Source organism: Ochotona princeps, chromosome 21 (genome assembly GCF_030435755.1).
Source record: "Ochotona princeps isolate mOchPri1 chromosome 21, mOchPri1.hap1, whole genome shotgun sequence".
Lineage (NCBI taxonomy): Eukaryota > Metazoa > Chordata > Mammalia > Lagomorpha > Ochotonidae > Ochotona > Ochotona princeps.
This window is the reverse complement of record NC_080852.1, coordinates 32,024,249-32,044,049: the sequence shown is the minus strand read 5'-3', so window position 1 is coordinate 32,044,049 and position 19,801 is coordinate 32,024,249. Positions and strand designations below refer to the sequence as shown.

Here is a 19,801-nt window from a genome sequence, read left to right as displayed (position 1 = left end):
GTGCTCATATGAGATGCTGGCACTGCAGGCAGAGGTTTAGTCTACTGTACCACAGTGCCGCCTCCTACCCTCCCAAGATCTGGTCCAGACTACCCTCTCCTCTGACCCCGCCTTCTTCCTGGACAATTTCCTCTGCTCCAGAACAGTTACCAGCTGCGGGACTATGGCTCCATGTCTTTCCTCCCACTATATCCCAATCATAAGCCAAGGAGCTCTTTCTGACATCCTAGTCTGACACATAAAAACCTCCCAAAGGGTCTCTTGTTTCTTGATGTGAAGTCCTTGACTTGTAAGGGTGACCTCAGCATGGGATCCATCCTTTGTCACTTCCAGTTTCTACTTCCTACAGTCTCCTACCTGTTGATAGGCCCTGGGCTCTTGCCTTCCCACCACACCTGGACCACTGGACTTGTGACTTGATGTCACTCTCCTTTGAAACTAACAAGTCGGCTTTTCTCGTTCCACAGATGCTGGCAGCATTCAGACTTTCAGCGTGACCAGCACCTGCTCGTACCTGTCCCTCGTCTACATTTGCACAGTGGTGCTATGAGCCTAGATGGATTTCGGCACCCTGAAAGGAACACTGAGCTGGGAAGTGTGCCACATCATCGTAGCAACCACTAAGCAAGCCTGCTCCTTGGCCTCCGGGATGGCGCTTCATCCTTCTAGGTTGCTCATTCCAAGCACAGCCTGGACATGTGGACTTGGTAAATTGCAGTGGGCTTTGAATTCCTGGCGTGCTCAGTAAGATGGCAGCTTTCTCACTTCCTCCATGCTCCTGCAGGCCTTTGTAAGGAAGTCTTAGGTTCTCCGGGACTCTGCCCTCAGGATTGCTCACCACTTCCCCAGGGCTGGCATTTTGAATGGCATAGCCTCATTTGCTAGAGCCAGCTTCCATCCTCGGGCTTGATCCACCTGTGAGCTGTGTGTCTTGTGTTCAGGTTCATCATCAGCTCGGCTTCCGGTAGGGGAGTGAATGCTGGAGGGTTCCTGGGCTTCATGTATGGTGCACAAATATTCCATAAACAGCACATCCATGCACTTCAACTGCCATGATTGAGGAGGAAGGACAAGTGGGTACGCCTCATCTCCAAAGACCCCTTTGGCAGAGGGTGATAATGAATGGAAGGTTGGGAAACCCTCAGATGAGGTATTAAGCAGACCCCTGTGCTGGCTCTCATGTTCAAAGCCAGGGGTTAGGGAATCCAGGGACCAGAGCGCTCTTTTCAGAAGGATGAGCTGGGGGTTGACTGCAAGGGATGGGCTGGGAGAAACCTCTGCAGACTAGGTCTGTACCCAGCACCAAGCACCACGCTAGGCTCCTTGTCCTCAAAGCCTCCTTGTGATAATTATATGTCATCTTTTCAGATAGAGCAACGAGGAGAAAAAAGGCATAAGCCTTTGCACAACTGGAAAAAGGTCAAATTGGGTTTCTTTTTTTCAATTATTATTTATTTTATTTTAATTGTATTAGTGGGGCATAATGTGATAATCTGATTCTTGCATACAATGGATAATAATCAGATCAGAATGGTTAACATTTCTGCCTCCTTAAATGTTAGTAATGTTCTGATTGATACAGGACATTTGTACTTCCTGCTCTAGGGCACAAATATATAATTGGGTTGGCATGTGAACAATTGCGATTGATTGCCAATGCAGGCTGGAAGCTAAGTGGAAGCAGATAACATGGAAGTGAGTGGCGGACGATACAGGGCAGGCACCTGTACAGGTTGAAGGGTAATCCACAGCATTGGTGGGTACTGGACATGGTGAGAGCTCAATGAGGAGTCATGGTCAAATGCCATCCCATGCGAAGTATCAAAGGTAGAGACAGTTCTCTTTCCTCTTCTCTTCCTACACAGAGAGTTGAAGAGGACTGAATCTAGGCAAATCTCTGCCACTTCCCTGCTGCCCTGATGTTTACACGTTAACATTGTTGCGATGCTGCAGGCTTGTTTCAGGGATTCTGCTCAAGAGTGACCAAACAAACAAACAAACAAAAAATCCCTCCATCCCTTTGGAATGGAGTGGGTAATGGAATCTGGGAAGACTTTGGATGAACTATGTCTTGGCACCGTTTAACTCTCTTTCCCACAACACTTATAAAAAGGAGTGTGGCGCTTTGCTCATATGGGATACACTCTTAAGAAAGTAGACTTGTGAATGGAGAATCATAGTAAATGAGAAAACTACAAACCTAAATTTCCTATTAAAATTAGCTGCTAAAATGTCTTTGGGTGGCTTTATCTTATGACTGTGTCATTCCCACAGCAATAGAAGCCAGTGTGTTTGTTATGAAGTACAAAAGCAGAAGCCTTGAACCAGAAATGCGGCAGCTTCCCTACTCTCAGAAATGGACTACAGGGCATATGTGGGGCCATGTTGTGTATCTTGGCGTAGTGGACACAGCTGAATGTAAGACAATAATTGGGCCACGAAAGGGGAAGGCCAATACTGTGTGTGGTGAGTTCCTGATCATCTTTTTCAGTTGGACAAACTTGAACCAGGAGTTTTGAATGTCATAGGCCCATTATTTAATTATTCAGAGCCAGTAATTTTTCCCTGGACTGAATTCATCTGAATTGATTTGCACTCATTTCAAACAGAACAAGGTACAGCGTTGGCATGTTTTTTAAGGATTTTATTTATTTTTATTGGAAAGTCATATATACAGAGAGGAAGAAAGACAGAAAGATCTTTTGTTTAATGATTCACTCCCCAAGTGACTGCAATCTGAAGCTACGAGCCTCTTCCAGGTCTCCCACATGGGTGCAGGGTCCCAAGGCTTTGGGCCGTCCTTGACTGCTTTCCCAGGCCACAACAGGAAGCTGGATGGGAAGTGAGGCCGTCAGGGTATGAACCAGCACCCATATGGGATCCCAGGGTGTGCAAGGCGACCTCATTTTGTGACCCCCGGGGTATGTGAAATTAGCAGTTGTTGGACCACTGTTGTCAGCAAAACTTGGACAGCATTTCTCGTGTTGCCGTGACCGCAGGTGAAGGCAAGTGAAGCCGGATGGGACAGTGTCACACAGCAGTCCTTAAGGACTTCCACCTCCTTGGCGTGATGGAATGATCTATATTTATTCAGACCCAGCTTGGAATTGACTCAACTCTAAAGTGGACGATCAGTGTTCCCACGTGAACTGGCTGCCAGAAGATGAGTAAATACCGAGTCAATCACAATGACTTGTTTACCCACGTTTGAAGGTGACCGTGATCAGGGCTATGTGTGGCCATAGAAGAGGTGTGTCTGGCTGTTTGTGGTACTGTGGACATACTTGCTGGAGTAAATGACTGTTCTCCAATGACAACTTGGCCAGGAGGGAGGGGGTAGTGACCTGTCAGCCAAGCTGAGTCATTTCGCTCTTGTTGGTGATGGAACCCACAGTAATTCTACAGCTTAGCAGGAGCCATGAGTGCCAAGTAACTAGTTTCTGACATCCTGCTTGAGCTACAGACCTCAACTTTTCTCAGTGCCTGTAGTGATTCATTTCTGGCAAATTAGGAAAATCCCTAAAGCTGAGTTGGGCACGAGGAGGCGTGCCTTTCCATGACTTACGTAGAAATCATTGCAGATGTTCCTTCCTAAAGTGTTTTTGGAAAATGATAAAAATAATTTTGTGAATATGCAATGTCAAGTTTGCTTGTATGCAAAACAGGATAAAAATATTTCTTTCCTCAATCTGCATTCTACTAGGGACCCTTAGCTTAACCCTTAAAAAATGCCCACTTCTGCCCCCCACCGACAGACACCCCTCTTTCAGCATGAAGCAGCCAGAGTACCATCATCCCCTCCCTAACATCAGGTAAGGTCCATTCTTCTTGGGGTGGGGGAATGTGACAGTTAGGTGGGCTAGTTAGGGTCACGTCTCCCTGTTGGAAGGAGAAAAGGGCCCTCTTTTAACATGTACAGGAAACTGACTTTTGCCCAGAAGGTGCGTAGCAAAATAAAAGTGCCATCATATCCTTCCGAATTTGTAGCTTATCGTGAGAATAGAAAGAAGTTGTCAGTCACACCCTTCTGATGGCTTTTGTGTTATCATGAGCAAGCTAGACAGGACCGCAGTTCTGGCGTGCTAACATTTTAATTTTTTTGTTTGAAAGACAGAATTAGAGAGAGAGAGAAGGAAAGACAGCAAGAAACCTATGCATCAGTTCACTTCCCCAAATGGCTACAATGGCTGGACCTGATCCAAAGTCAGAAACCAGGAGCTTTTTTCCGGTCTCCCTCATGGGTGTAGGAGCCTAAGTCTTAGGCCGTCTCTCGCTGCTTTCCTTGGCACGTCGGCAGGGACCTGGATCAGCAGTGAAGCAGCTGCAACTCAAACCAGTGCCTGTGTGAGATATTGGCACCACAAACTCTGCCCTAGTGCTGATCCCTTCTGATGGGTGTTGTCCTCACTCATTGTTGATTGTTAGTTATTATTCTGCCTACTCAAACTGTGCTTTTAATACACCATTTCTGAGACCAGCATGGTGGCATAGAAACTAGTCCTCTGCGTGCAGCACTGGTATCTCATATGAGTGCTGGTTCCAGGATAGCTACTCCACTTCTCATCCACCTCCCTGCTGATGGCCTTGCAAAGCCGCAGAGGATGGCTCAAGGCCTTGGGCTTCTGCACGCATATGGAGGATCTGGAGGAAGCTCTTGGCTCCTGGTTTCAGATTGGCTCAGCTCTGGCCATGGTGGCCATCTGGGAGCTGGTAGGTTGAAGACCTCTCTCTCTGTTTCTCCTTCTCTCTATAAATCTGCCTTTCAAATTAAAGATAAATATATCTTTAAAAAATAAAGGCAGCATTTCCAACATTTTCTTTGATCTTTCTTTTCTTGGAGCCCTCCTGTCCTGATGCTGTGGCAGATTTCTATCTTTAATAAATCTTGCTTTGCTCATGGAAAAAAGAAATCATACCCTTGACGCCAGTACATATCTCATAGTATAAGTGTATGTTTGGGTTGCATAAAGATATCAATGTTGAGACAGCCGGTGACATGGTTCTAATTCCTGGGTTGTACCATCTCTCTGCTATGGCTCGAGGTGTCCCCTACCCTGTGTGTTGGAATCTGGGTCCTCTATGTGGCGTTGTTAAGAGGTGGTGGAATGTTTTAAGAGGCGGGGTCTCCTGGGAGGTGATCAGGGAACCCAGGTTAGCTCCCATGAGAGTGGGTAGTTATACAAACAGCAAAGCCATTCCTCATCTCTGATTTCTTGTCTTGCCACGTAATCTCTCCCTCTTGCAAAGATGCCATTTGCCGTGTTGAGATGCAGCCAAGGGTACCCTCCCTGGAGGTCAAACCCACAGGGCCACCTTCTGTTGGACTTTCTGACTTCAGGACCATGGTTGCATAAACCTTGCTTTGTACATGACCCAGTGTCAGGTGGCTTGTCTCAGTAATCAGAAACAGACTCATACACTCTCCACAGGGAGTAGTGGAAGATTTTAATTCGAAGATGTGTTGCCATATCCAAGTGCTCACCTACATGTGTATGTGTGTGATGCATGACATGTTTTTGTCAGTGAAATCCATCTGTGATTTATACACAAAAACACACCTGCCATTCTTCTCTGGGAGCCTCATTTGGATTGTTTTTGAATCTCAAGACATTAAGGCAGAAGTTTTAAAGTTTCACTGCAAACTGGAAGGGGAAAAAAAGCTTCTTTAATTTCAAACAAGGTCAATCATTTGCCTCATTAACTTGCTAGTGGTTGTTGGCAACCCCTGCCGTTCTGCCCTGCACTTCTTCCATGTGCCTTGCTCCAAGTTTGTATTGAGCATCTGCGAAGAGCCCTGTCTTGTGCTCAGTTCTCGCCACAGGGCATACAGAGATGCACAGGCACTGTCTCTTCTCTTGAACAGAGCCCGGTGTTCTGTTTGGCTTCCACTCTTCCAGCAACAAGGCGTCTGCTCTGGGAACTTGAGCTATCTGGGCAGTCATCAGAAAGATCTAGGCATGCGCTCCCTTGCCTCCCTGCAGGCAACTCTGTCTCCCCCTCCTCCTGGTACCTTTGTTTCTCCCCACCACCCACACAGCCAGGAGCATCTGGCTGCACACACTCAGTGCACCGTCTTTGGCTTAACGACTCTCCCATGGCTTACAGATTTTGTTCAGAGCACATGACTTTGCCAACAAAAACATCTGTGGCAGCTGTACCCTTTTATGAGGGTACTCTGTGTGTGTGTGTGTGTAGCAGGGACCAGGAACAGGTCAGCTGGTATTTGGCTTACAATTTTGTGATAGACTGACAGATAAATAATGATGCAGTTACAGTATCCGAGCTCAGATCTTTTTTTTTTTAAGATTTATTTATTTTTATTGCAAAGTCAGATATACAGTGGAAGAGAGACAGAGAGGAAGATCTTCTGTCCAATGATTCACTCCCCAAGTGACCGCAACGGCTGGTGCTGAGCCGATCTGAAACCAGGAGCAATGAAGCTCCTCTAGGTCTTCTACACGGGTGCAAGGTCCCAAGGCTTTGGGCCATCCTCAACTGTTTTTCCAGCCACAAGCAAGGAGCTGGATGGGAAGCAGAGCTGCTGGAACTAGACCTGGAGCCTATATGGGATCCTGGTGTGTTCAAGGCGAGGACTTTCAGCTGCTAGGCCACCACGCTGGGCCCCCAAGCTCAGATCTTAACCTTGCTACCCTTAAGCTGTGTGGCCCTGGGTCTGCTGTTAGGAATCTTCAACAAGTTAACAGAGGGCCCAACCCAGTAGGTTAGTGGCTAAAGTCCTTGCCTTGTAAGTGCTGGCATCCTATGTGAGTGCCAGTTCGTATCATTGGGGCTACTTGAGGAGTGAACCAGTGAATGGAAAATCTTTCTCTCTGTGTCTCTTTAAATCTGTCTTTTCATAAAAATAAATTTTAAAAAAAAAATAAAATAAAATACGAGTGTGTTAGGTACAAAGTTTGTACCATAGTTAACTTACAGAATGAATTTTCTGTTAACTTGTCTTGTTTTTAACATTTTTTAAAATTGGAAAGTCAGATTTTTATTGAAAAGTCAGGCTGCAATGGCAAGTGCTGAGCTGAGTGGATCTGAAGTCAGAAACCAGGAGCTTCTTTTGGGTCTCCCATGTGGGTACAGGTTCCCAAGGACCTGGGCCATCTTCTGCTGCTTTACAGGTCACAGGTAGGGAGCTGGATGGGAAGTGAGCAGCCAGGACACAAACGGGATCCCAGCACTTGCAAGGATTAGCCAGTTGAATCATTGCACTGGGCCCCAAACTTATATTTTAATTCCACTTTTCCCATGAACTTTTTTTGAAGTGCCGTTCTATTTTTCTGAACCCGAGTTTTCTTAGCATTCAAAATTACTTGATGAAAGTCCATAGGCAGACATGGGAACTAGTGAAGACAGGCAAAGCACTTTGCACAGTGCCTCAATCAGAAACATCTGCAATGCTCTGCCTAGGACTCTTGGGTGCTTTCTCTCGGGGTTGGGGAGGGGAGCAGACATGCCAGGAGAGGGACTAAACTCTGTGTGGCAGTGAGGCGGGGAGTTTCCCACTCACAGAGGAGCAGACACAATTAGCCCCTTCTCCTGGCCTCTCTGGAATTTGCCCACAGGCAGCACCCACCTTGGAACTCTGTTCACCAGCTGCAGTTCTGTTCCTACCCTCACTGCTCCCTGGACTAGGGTTCCTGAGGGGCAGTGACTTCTCCACTGCTGCCTCTTGGGCCATCTCCTTACTCCCTGCTTCTGAACAACCTTGGTACTATGCCTATGAGAACATGAAAATCCACTTGTCAGGGACTGAGTAATGTCCCTCCTCAATCCACATGTTGGACTCTACACTTGCCTTTAAGGGCAAAATGGAAGAAGTGAGGTTAACCAAGTAGAGTTCTAACCCAGTGGGGCTGCTGTCTGCATAAGGAGGAGGAGACACCAGCAGTGTGCGTGCAGAGAGAAAAGTCCCATGAGGACACAGGAAGAGATGATCATCTGAAAGCCAGGGGAAGAGGTCTCGTGAGAAGACAAACCCAACTGACACTTGACCAGCCAAGAAGAAATGTTATAAGAAACGCATTTCTCCTGTGTAAGTCACCCAGACTTGGGTTCTGGTGGCCCAAGCAGACCGGGACACCAAGTTGGATTCAGAGGAGAATTCTGGCCATAGTTCACGAGTTGAAGACCACTGGGCATGTTTAAAAGTTGAGGTTTGGCTTGTTGCAGCAAAGGTGGACACAGGCCAAAGGTACCATGTCAGAACCACCCTGAGGATTTGGCTTTGGTGCTGAGTGAATCACAGGACAAACGCTGAAAGCTGACTCAGCCCTGGATCAGCTGCGCCAAGCTGCAAGGGCGATGTAGTGACGTCGCCTGGGAGAGGGAGGATGTAAGCAGGCTCTGCCCCTGAGAACAGCAGGAGGTGCAGAACCCAGGTCCCAGGAAGGGTGGTCCGGGAATTACCGCCTCAAGGGAACCCCTAGGGCTCCCCCTTATGGTTTCTACATGAACTACTGCTCCAGCCTGGAGCTGAGGCCGGTGGGTTTGAGTAGCTCCAAGGTAGCTTAAGGAGATCAAGCGCTGAGGGCTGAGCACCCACCAGGAGTCACAGGCTCATTTAATCCTCAACCTATCAGCCCGTGAGCTGGGTGGGTACTCGCAGTGTCTGCTGGAGGATAGAGAACAGAGGTGCAGTTGGAATTTAAGCAGGGAGGATGTTTGCAACTGGATTCCCCCTTTCTTTTATATTATATAATAATAATAAATTATTAAATAATTATATAAATTATTATAATATAAATTATTATTATTACATAGTTGATAATCTTACATAGTTGATTAGGGTACAAAGGGTCAAGGGCTACAGGAAAGTGGTTAAGACCATTGTTTCCACACTAATATCATCTTTTTCCCCCCTGTTCTGGGGTCAGGGGAAAAACAAAGGGAGAATCCCCACCCAGCCTCCCACCCATCCCAGGTTCCCGATGTGGGGCATGCTCTGAGGGTCCTACTCAAGCAGTTTTGATAGTTCAATAGTTCTGAATTGCTGCCGATCTCGCCGTTCCAATTGTGATGGAATCTCTTCAGAATCCGTCAGCTGACATAGTCTCTTCGGTTGGAGATCAGCAGTTCAGTTGGAGGAATCACCAAGCAAACTTCATCTAAGGTGATCCCAGACCTGATTCTTGTGTGTTCTTGCCAGTACAGGGTCTGGCACTGTCCATCGCCCCATCAGCTTATGCACATGCTGGTCATTGCAATTGCTGGGTCAGTTCTGTTTTCAGCCCTGTCTTCCACGTGAACCAGTGGTTGTTGCAGTCCAGCCTGATCCTGCCCACTTCATTCTCAGCCCTCACACAAACCAGTGGGAGTTGCAGCCTAGTTGGGGTGACTCCCCATAACCCCCACCAGGCCTGCCCCCTACCCTGGTTCCCATGCTTGCCAGTGTGTACCGCAGACTTGTTCAGTCTGTCCCACATCCCATTTGCAGCTGGGCTTTTAGACCTTCTTGAGCAACAGCGCTCCTCATTTCCTAGAGTTTTTACAATTGAGATATATTTGAAAGGCAGAGTTACAGGAGAGCGAGCGAGAGAGAGAGATAGAGAGATACCTACTCTGGTTCACTTCCCAAATGGCTACAGTGGTCAGGACTGGACCAGACTGATGCCACCCAGGTCTGCCATGTGGACACAGGGGCCCAATGCCTCAGGCCATCCTCTGTTGCTTTCCTAGGCTCACTGTCAGGAAGCTGGACCGGAAGTGGAGCACTCTGGATTCAAATTGGCGTTCAGGTGGAAGGTCAGTGTTGCAGGCAGCAGCGTAGCCAAACCTCAATGCTAGCCTCCTAACTGTGAGTTTTAACAACTTTCCAGTGAGCTCCTCCACTGCCCTTGGGAAGTGTGGGACTGGAGGGTTGTTTTTAAATGATCTAGGGCTCCCAGTGTTCTCAAACGGTGTCTCTCTCTAGTTGTATAAGAGCCTTGTTTGGCAGATTTATGAGGGCCATATATGCCACAAGTTCGCCAGCACCCCAGATTCAAACATAACTCCCTTTATTTTGAAAATCACCACTAGAAAATGCCCAATGGTTGGTTACTGCCAATGTGTTATATACAGACGATACTCAGCTGGGGATAGTTTAATGCACCAGGTTTTCATCCTGCAGTGGGTTTCTTGAGAAAGCAGACAGCATCTGTATTGGGACTACAGGGCTCTCCAGAGATGAGTCACAGGGAGGGTTGGCTTGTCCCACTCTGCAGAGGAGTCTGGCAGTGGTCAGTGGGTTGGTGAGGGTAGAGTGGGGCAGTGAAGGCCTCACCCCTCTGCCAGATGGTAGAACTGAGACATTCTTGTGGCTGATGCCAGGGAAGCAGAAGAGTGACATGCTTGCCTGCTTTATTATTATTTTTTAAGAATTTTTTTATTGGAAAGTCAGATGTAAGAGAGGAGGAGAGACAGGAAGATTTTCCATCCATTGATCCGCTCCTCAAGTGGCTGCGACGGCTTGAGATGAGCCGATTCGAAGCCAGGAGCCCAGAGCCTCTTCCAGCTCTCCCACGTGGGTGCAGGGTCCCAAGGCTTTGGGCTGTCCTCAACTGCTTTCCCAGGCCACATGCAGAAAGCTGGATGGGAAGCGGGACTGCCGGGATTAGAACCAGCATCCATATGGGATCCCAGTGCACGCAAGGAGAGGACTTTAGTCGCTAGGCTACCATTCTGGGCTTGCTTGCTTGCTTTAAAATAAATTATTTGAGAGGCAGAGTGCTCATCCACTGGTTCACTCCTCAGATGCGGGCAGTGGATGGTGTGGACCAGGCTGAAGCTGGGAGCCAGGGACTCAATCCAGATTGGCAGGAACCACAGAAGTCCTAGCCACTACCTTGTGGCATCTGTGCTAGCAGGGAGCTGAAAGCGGAAACTGGCACTGTGAATTCAATCCAGGCACTGCTCAGTGGGGTGCAGTCCTTAGCTGCTAGGCTGAAAGGCTGCCCTGAGGGGCATCCGGGACATGGGACTAGCTCTTCTTGTAGCACTGCTGGAATTCAACCATAGAAAACAGTGGCAAATATCTCTCAGTGGAAGCTCAACTTATACTCTAGCCACTGTTAGCTATGAACCTATTTCAGTTTCTGAGACTCTCTGAATTTTTTCCCGCTTCGGTCCCCTTGCTGCCCCTCCCCTTGGCTAGCTCTTCAGATAGAGAATCAATTCTGTACCTCTCAGGACCCCATCACATCTCTCAGTCCACTATTTCTTCTCTGTGTACCTGACCACATGTGATAACACCATCCCATATATGGGTGTGTGTTAAATGTCCATCTTCCCCACTACTAGGGTGCCGCCAGGGACGTGGGTCTTGTCTGTCTCCTCTTAGCTGTGTTCGTTGGTGATTGCTTGTACTTGAGGGGGAAGTTTCCATGCACTTGCACCCCTCTAAGCTGGGCATTTGGAAGGTGTAACCCTCACTCCGCATCATAAGCTCCGGAGGGAGTCCTGGCCACAAGCCTGGGTTCCAGGGTAGATCAGTGACTTGGGAGGGAAAGCAACTGGCCTTGAGTTCCCCCCAGATGTGTAGGAAACCAGGCCAGCGGGTCCCCACACTGTGCACCTGCTTCCTTCCTCTCAGCTCCCATCTCAGATGGTGGCCACACAAGCTGACCTGGGCTCTGCCTCTGGCCATGGGAATCCCCAAGCTACCCAGAGTGCTCCGAATACAAGCCCTGAAGTCTGAGGGTTTGTGCTTATCTTGGTTGAGCCCACAATCTGACCAAAGAGAGATCTTGAAGCCAGATGTGTACCCAGCACAGGTGCCAGATGTGAGACAGAAAGCAGCAGATCCCAACTGTGGAGTTAGTTCCAGTTAGAACAAGAGGAAAGCAGTCCTTGAAAGGAAGTGGAGCAGCCAGGACATGAACCAGCAACCATTTGTGATCCTGGTGCATGCAAGGCAAGGACTTTAGCCACTAGGCCATTGTGCCGAGCCTAAAGCTTTGTTTATTTTTATTGGAAATACAGATATGACAAAAAGAAGAGACAGGAAGATCTTTCATCCACTGGTTCACTCCTCAAATGGCCACAAAGACCAGAGCTGAGCCAATCTGAAGCCAGGTACAAAGAACCTCCTCTGGGTCTCCCGTGCAGGTACAGGGTCCCAAGGACTTGAACCACGCTCCTCTGCTTTCTCAGGCCACAAGCATGGAGCTTAATTGGAAGTGGAACAGCCAGGGCGTGAACTGGTGCCCGTATGGGATTCTGGAACTTGCAGGAGGAATAGTCAATTGAGTCATCATGCTAGATCTTATTTGGAAAATCTGATGATAAAATCCAAAAGGGAAAAATAACTAAGTGTTATTAGTGTTATTTTCTGGAGTGTGGGAAGAGTGTGCCAATTGGTAACAAGGGACAGCTATTTTAAAACCTTTAACTGCTGTTTCATTTTGCATATTATTACTTTGGAAAAAATAAAAATTACTTCAGTACAGAAATCCCCTGCATACTACCTTTCCCCAACACAGACAAACCGTAGGAACTATAACCTTTTTGAAGTTTCCTAGGTCAGATAATCATTTTTATTTCTGTTCTGATGTTTATCTGGACTGAAATTATTTTTGGTGTTGTCAGTGAACTCTGATTCATGCTGGGGGAGGTGTTAGCATCAATGGCGGACTGGAAGTTCGGCTCCGGATTCAGTTCTTGGCCTTCTATTGATTCGAATAGGGTGACCAAGCACTGGTAAGGTGCTCACAGCATGGGTGGCTATCAAAGAGGGCTCCACACAATTGTGTTGAGGATGACCAGCCCAGAGTTCACCTGTTAAGGGTTCTGAAAAATTGATGAAGAATTTTAAAAGTAGCTGTTTTCTTAGATAATAACATACTATGTAGCAAAGTCCCTTAATTTCCTTACACAGAGTTTTTACATAACAATAAGAAAAAGGTAGCTAAATAGAAAATTGAGCCATTTTAGGTAAATAAAACAAAATGATAGCTATATGAATATATTTCCACACTCAGAATTAAAATAAGTAGAAATTTAAAAAATAGGGCCTGGCACAATGACTCATATTGGCTAATAATCCTATTTGAGCACTGGTTTGTATCCTGGCTGCTCCATCCAGCTCCCTGCTTGTGGCCTGGGAAAGCAGTCAAGGACAGCCCAAAGCCTTGGGACCCTGCACCCACATGGGTGACCTGGAGGAAGTCCCTGGCTCCTGGCTTCAGATTGGCACAGCTCTGGCCGTTGCAGTCACTTGGGGAGTGAATCATGGGAGTGGAGATCTTCGTCTCGGTCTTTTCTCCTCTCTGTATATCTGACTTTCCAATAAAAAAATATTTTAATATATATATTATTTACTTGAAAGAATTAGAGAAAGAAGAGGAGAAAAAATTCATTCTTCCATCTACTGGTTCACTCCTCAGATGGCTGCAACAGCTGGGGCTGGGCCAGTTCAGAGCAAACAGGCTAGAGCTGCTTCTGGGGTTTCCCACGTGGGTACAGAGTCCTCAGTACTTGGGCCATCTTTTGATGCTTTCTCAAGCTCATTAACAGGGAGATGGATTGGAACTGGAGCAGCTGGGACGCAAACTCGTATCCATATGGATGCTGGAGTTGCAGGTGAAGGCTTAACCAGCTATGCCACATGCTCCACTTTTATTCTTTATGTTTTTAAAGATTTATTTATTTTTATTGGAAAGTCAGATATACAGAGAGAAGGAGAGACAGAGAGAAAAATCTCACATCTGCTGAGTTACTCTCTAAGCGACCACAACAGCCGGAGCTGAGCTAATCTGGAGACATCATCCAGGAGGCAGGAGCTTCTTCTAGATCTCCCACGTGGGTGCAAGGTTCTAAGGCTTTGGGCCATCTTTCACTGCTTTCCCAGGCCACAGGCAGGCAGCTGGAAAGGAAGTAGGGCAGCCAGGACATGAATTAGCACCCATATGGGATCCCGGTGCATGCAAGGTGAGGACCTTAGCCGTTAGGATACAAGCCAGGCCCCCCTTCTCTGCTTCTAATCCAGCTCTCTGTTAATGTTCCTGGAAATGCAATGGAAGATGGCCCATGTGCTTGGGCCCTTGCTCCTATGTGGGAGATCCAGAGGGAGATCTAGGCTCTGAGTTTCAGCCTGGCCCTGCTCTGGCTGTTGAAGCTGTTTTGGGAGTGAACAGCTATGGAAGATCTCTGTGTGGGGGTGTGTGTGCATATGTGAGTGTGTGCGTATGTGTGTGTATGTGGTGTATCTATGCATGCACACACATGTCCTCCTGTCTCTCTGTAACTCTGCATTTCAAATAAATAGCTAAACCTTAAAAAACAAACAAAAAAAGGACTATATTGGATTTGAAAAAAAATTACACCAAAACAAAGTTGTCTTTTAGCTCCATTTCGTATGAACTTTTTGAAGTACCACTGTACTGTTGACACCACAGTGTAGTTGGGGTCAGCATGTTAGCAGTTTAAGTGGAGGACAGGAATGTTATCTGCCTTTACCTGTTTGTAATTGCCCCGTGTAGCTCTGCTATGTATGTTTAGAAGCATATCAGAGAGTGTTATAATCTCGTTTCAATGACTGAACATCTTAGAAAGCTGTTTCAAAAGGGGAAAAATGTTTTGATTCATATTTTTACATTATCTGTTTCCCTTCATTCTTAACACCTCAAGCATCTGTTTTTCTAATTGCTTTTTGGTTTAGAGTATTTTCTTTAGTCATTCGTTTAGTGCAGGTCTGCAGGAACAATTTCTCCTAGTTTTCCCTCATCTAAAAATGTCTAGATTTTAGCACTGGAAAGATGTTGTATCTCTTTTTTTTATTTCTGTGGTTTTAGTGAGAAATCTATTATTTTTCTACTTGTTCTTCCATTGGTAAGATGTGATTCTGTCATACTGCACCCAAGATTTTGTCTTTTGTTTTAAAAGAGACAGAGTTATGGAGTGAGAGAGCGAGATCTCAGTGTGCTGGTTTGCTCCCCAAATGGCCACAACAGCCAGGGCTGGGCTAAACTGAAGCCAGAAGTAGAAAATTCAATCCAAATCTCATATGGGTGGCCTGAATCCAAGCACTTGAGCCATCAGCTACCACCTGCCAGTGTGTGCCTTAGCAGGAAGCTTAGAATGGAGCCAGACCTGCTACCCAGACATCCTGATACAGGATACAGGTGCTCCAGGCAGCATCTTAATGAGCCTAGTAACCACTCCAGGACTTTTTAATAGAAAGAGGAGGAGGAGGAAGAGGAGGAGGAGAAAGACTACAGTCCTGATAGTCGAATGTGAGTCAGAGAGGTGTTGAGAGATATGGGGTCATATGTGTAGGGAAGAATGAGTTGGCAAACCCACAGGACCCTGAGAAGAGGCAATGGTGAGAAAGTCATTTTCTGCTAGAATCCTGTTGGGTGTACTTGACCAGTAACCCTAGGGCCTGTTGCTCTAGCTTTACCCAATGTGCCCCAACAGTACTCCTAAAATTCTGTACAAATTTCTCAAATTTGGTCAAAACCTAGAAGAAAGGTGCAGGAGAGGGGGTAGGAGGGAGAGGAAGTGGAGTTATCTGGCAGCCATAGATCCCCAGCAGCCACTGGGGCTTGCACCAAGACAGGAAGTGTGCCAAGAACCAGCCAATGCACAGCAAGTCCAGTGTTGACATTAGGTCAGGGCCCAGTGTGGTGCTGCCATCTTGGTTGCCGGTGGCCAGCATCCATTCATTCAGTGGCTTGAACATCATCTCTGGAAACAGATGGCCTCCACAGGGTTGTTGAGAGCATGGTGGTGCATAACAAGAATTGTCCGACAAGACCATAGCCCAGGGGCTCCAGGATGTGCTGCCCACACACATCACCTGGGCTGTTGTGAGAATGCAGGGTCTGCTTCAGCACAACATTGTTCATTGCCCCCAACCCCCCTGGGACTGCTGATGTGTGGGGCCACAGACCACAGGGGAGTAGCCGAGAGTTCTCAGTCTTAGCTGGAAGCTGGGATCATGGCAGAGGGAAATCTTTGCAGGCAACTCAACAGAACTGCATTTCAAGGATCTGCAGTAAGGGAGGGAGCTAACGTGGATGCTGTGAAAACTGCTCTGTGACTGGCTCTACACTCTGGCTAGATGGCTCAACTCCCACTTAGAATACCGTAAGAATCATGGCTGCTATTTGTTCATGCAAGATAAATATGGTGGAAGAGTTAATACCTGTATAAACAAAGCATTATGGTCCATCTAATTATGTATGTATGCAGAGAAGAAAAAGCCAGTGGCCTTGAGTCCCCCCAGCCCCACCAGCACCCACTGTTTGCAGCCCTATACCTGCTGCCAATGCCTGAGATCCTGCTGATAAAGGCTCCCTCCACCCTAACCACTGCTCAGGTGCAGATACCATCACCACAGTACAAAGGTTAGGTCTGGCCCCATCTGATGGATTGTGGTTGCTTTGAACTGCCTACAGGAGGAAGGGAGGAAGGATATGTGTGTGGGTGTGTGTATGCACAAGGCACAGGTACTTGCCTGTACTGTGTCATTTTGCGAAGTTGATACTTGCCATGCTCCTGCAGAAGGTCCAGAGGCTTGCAGGAATCTTCATCACGTTCACTGATGGTTGTTTCTTGAAAATATGAACATGACATGTCTCCACCACTGTTACAAGCTCTAGCTAGAATGTCTGTAAGTGTAGCTATATAGCCTCCTCTGTAAAGGTTCTTGCTCACTCATGTTCTATTACTACCTGGATACTTTCTACTTACTGATGCAATTATAAAGGAAATCCTACTGTTAGTTACATTTTAAATGTTTTGTTGCCCATCCATAGAAATATATTCTAACCAAGTGCACATTTTTATATTATCGTTTTTTTCTGAAATTTTTTTTTTCTTGAGGGAGGTGGGGGCAGAGAGAGAGTTTTTATCCACTGGTTCACTTAATGAATGCCCATAATGGCCACAGCCAGGCCGGACTCAGATCTGAAGCGTAAGCGTCCACCCCAGTGTCCACCTGAGTCAGCACTGCTGCTTCTCAGAATCTGTTCACAGGAGGCCAGAGTCAGGAGTTGGAGCCCAGTGTTTTGCTTTTAAAGATTTTTTGTTATTATTATTGGAAGGGCAGGTTTTACAGAGAGAAGGAGAGACTAAAAGATCTTCCATCTGCTGATTCACTCCCAAAATGGCCATAGCAGTCAGAGCTGAGCTGATCCAAAGCCAGGAGCCAGGAGCCTCTTCTAGGTTTCCCATGCAGGTGCAGTGTCCCAAGGCTTCAGGCTGTCCTCTACTGCTTTCCCAAGCCATAACAGGGAGCTGGATGGGAAGAGGAGCAGCTGGGACATGAACCAGCACCCACATGGGATCCTGACACTTGTAGGGGGAGGATTGACCAAATGAGCCGTTGTGCCAAGCCTGGAGTCTAGTGTTGAACTGAGGATCCCTGATGCGAGTCACGAACATCATTGGTGTTTTAAACACGAGCCTAAATGCCTGCCTCCTCATTCAACCATCTTACCACTTTTTTTCTTTTTCTTTTTTTTTTTGCTACTGTGATCTTTTATCTATAGACACTTCTGGATTTTCTACATCTGTGCATCCACCTTTGTAGGTCCATCACCCATGAATACTGCTGTTTTCGCTCCCCTCTGCCAGTCCTGATGTCATTTGTTTCTTCTTCTCGATCTCCTGGCCCAGGTGGAGGTGGCATGAGAGTAGGCGTGTTTTTCTTACTCTTCATTTCCAGTGAATTACTTGCCACAGCTCCTTGTGGCTCATGATGTGCTCAACAGATTGTTACAGTAGCGGGTTTTTCAAGTAAGGAAATTCCATCTTGAAAGTTTCTTCAGGAAGATATATTGAGTGCATTTCATAAAGAGTAACCTACATGCAGGAGTACCTGCAACATAAGTATATGAAATCTCACAAATTGAGTTCCTCTGAGTGACCAGTGTCGTGATCAAGAGACAGAACAAGACTGCTGACCGGAAAGCCCCTTTCCACCCCAACACTGAGTCCATAGAGGTGACCAGTGTTTTGGCCTTTCTTACATTTTTAAAAGTGATTTTAAAATATTCATTTATTTTTATTTGAAAGGCAGATTTACAAAGAGAAGGAGAGACAGAAAAAGATCTTCCATCAGCTAGTTCAATTCCCAAATGGCCTCAGTGGCTGAAGCTGAGCCGATCCAAAAACAGGAGCCAGGGGCCTCCTCTGGACTCCCTCAGGGGGGCAGGGGCCCAAGGACTTGACTCATTTTCTACAGCCCTCCCAGGCCACGATCAGGGAGCAGGATTGGAAATGGGGCAACCATGGTTTGAAACAAATGCCAGTGTCACAGGTGAGGGTTTAGCCTACTATGCCAAGACACCAGCCCCCAAGTTTTTGGGTCTTTTTGGCTCCCAAGTTTTTCACACCTGTCTTACCTGTTATGGATTTTTTGCTTTCTTATAAAAAGGAAATGACATAATACTGGTGTAATAACTATATTAAATGAAATCATATAATACAGTGCCTTTGAGTCTGATTTCTTTTGTGAGCCATTATGCTTATGGGACTTGTTCATTCTATTTTGTGTGATTGCAGGGTCATTTATTTTTCATTGCTATTGTGTATGCGATTCTGGGAAATACACCAGAATGCGCTGATCTGGCCTGCTGTTGACAGGCGTTGAGTAATTTCTGAGAGTCCATGCTTGAACGGTGCTGGAGTGAGTACTGGAGTGTGTGTCTTCCGTAAAATGCACATGTTTGTGCTGGGTACAGACTTCTGAGCAGAACTAATAAGCCATAGAAAATGTGGATTTCTTCTTCATTGGATATACATGTCTGTGTGTGTTTAATTTCTTTTTTTTTTTACAGCTCTTGTTGGCATTTTTAAAAAGATTTATTTATTTTTATTGGAAAGTTAGATTTACAGAGAGAAGGAGAGACAGAGAAAGATCATTCATCCTCTGGTTTGCTCCCCAAGTGGCCACAAGGGCTGGAGCTGAGCCAATCCAAAGCCAGGAACCAGGAGCTTATTCTGGGTCTCCCATACAGGTGCAGGGTCCCAAGACATTGGGCCAACCTCTACTGCTTTCCTAGGCCACAAGCAGGGAGCTGGATGGAAAGTGAAGCAGCTAGGATATGAACGAGCGCCCATAAGGGATCCCGGTGTGTGCAAGACGAGGACTTTAGCCACTAACACCTGGTCCACATGTCATTTTTCTTTTCCTTTTTTTTTAAGGTTATTTGCTCTTTATTGGAAAGTCCGATTTACAGAGAGAAGAGACAGAGAGAAAGATCTTCTATCCACTGGTTCACTCCCCAAGTGTCTGTAGTGGGTGGAGCTGAGCCAATCTGAAGCCAGGAGCTAGGAGCCTCCTCTAGGTCTCCCATGTGGGTGCAGGGTCCCAAGGCTGAGGGCCATCTTCTACTGCTTTCCGAGGCCACAAGCAGGGAGCTGGAAGGGAAATGGAACAGTTGGGATACGAACCAGCACCCATATGGGATCCTGGCACATGCATGGTGAGAATTTTTGCCATTAGGCCCTTACATGTCATTTTTCTAAGTGATTGCCACAACTTACACCAAGTTCCAGTTACTCCACACACATATTAAATCTTGTCAAAACTTTTCTGCACCATTGGAGATAATTGTGTGATCAGCTGCTATTTTCCCATTAAATCTTTGAATACAGTGAATTACACTTGTGGGTGTTGATAGTGAAAGTCTTATCTAGTCCTAGGGTTGTGCCAAATTGGTCAAGATGTACTTTTTTGTGTACTGAGCTTGATTCAGTGTGCTTCACAGATTTTCTTTCTTTTTTTTTTTTAAGGTTTTTATCTCCATTCGCTTCAATGAGTTTGACCTATATTTTCTATTTTGCTAGCGAGCCTGGCTTCCTA

General features: G+C 46.6%; 1 protein-coding gene across 1 annotated transcript in view; it reads left to right on the top strand.

Moving 5' to 3' along the window:
* Positions 1 to 573: 573 nt before the first annotated feature.
* The window catches only part of CCR8 (C-C motif chemokine receptor 8), a 33,614-nt gene continuing 14,386 nt past the window's right edge, over positions 574 to 19,801 (top strand). The window contains exons 1-2 of the mRNA XM_004581377.2: positions 574 to 707; positions 1,369 to 1,419. The gene's annotated coding sequence lies outside the window, so the exon portion shown is untranslated. The remainder of the gene's footprint in view (positions 708 to 1,368; positions 1,420 to 19,801) is intronic.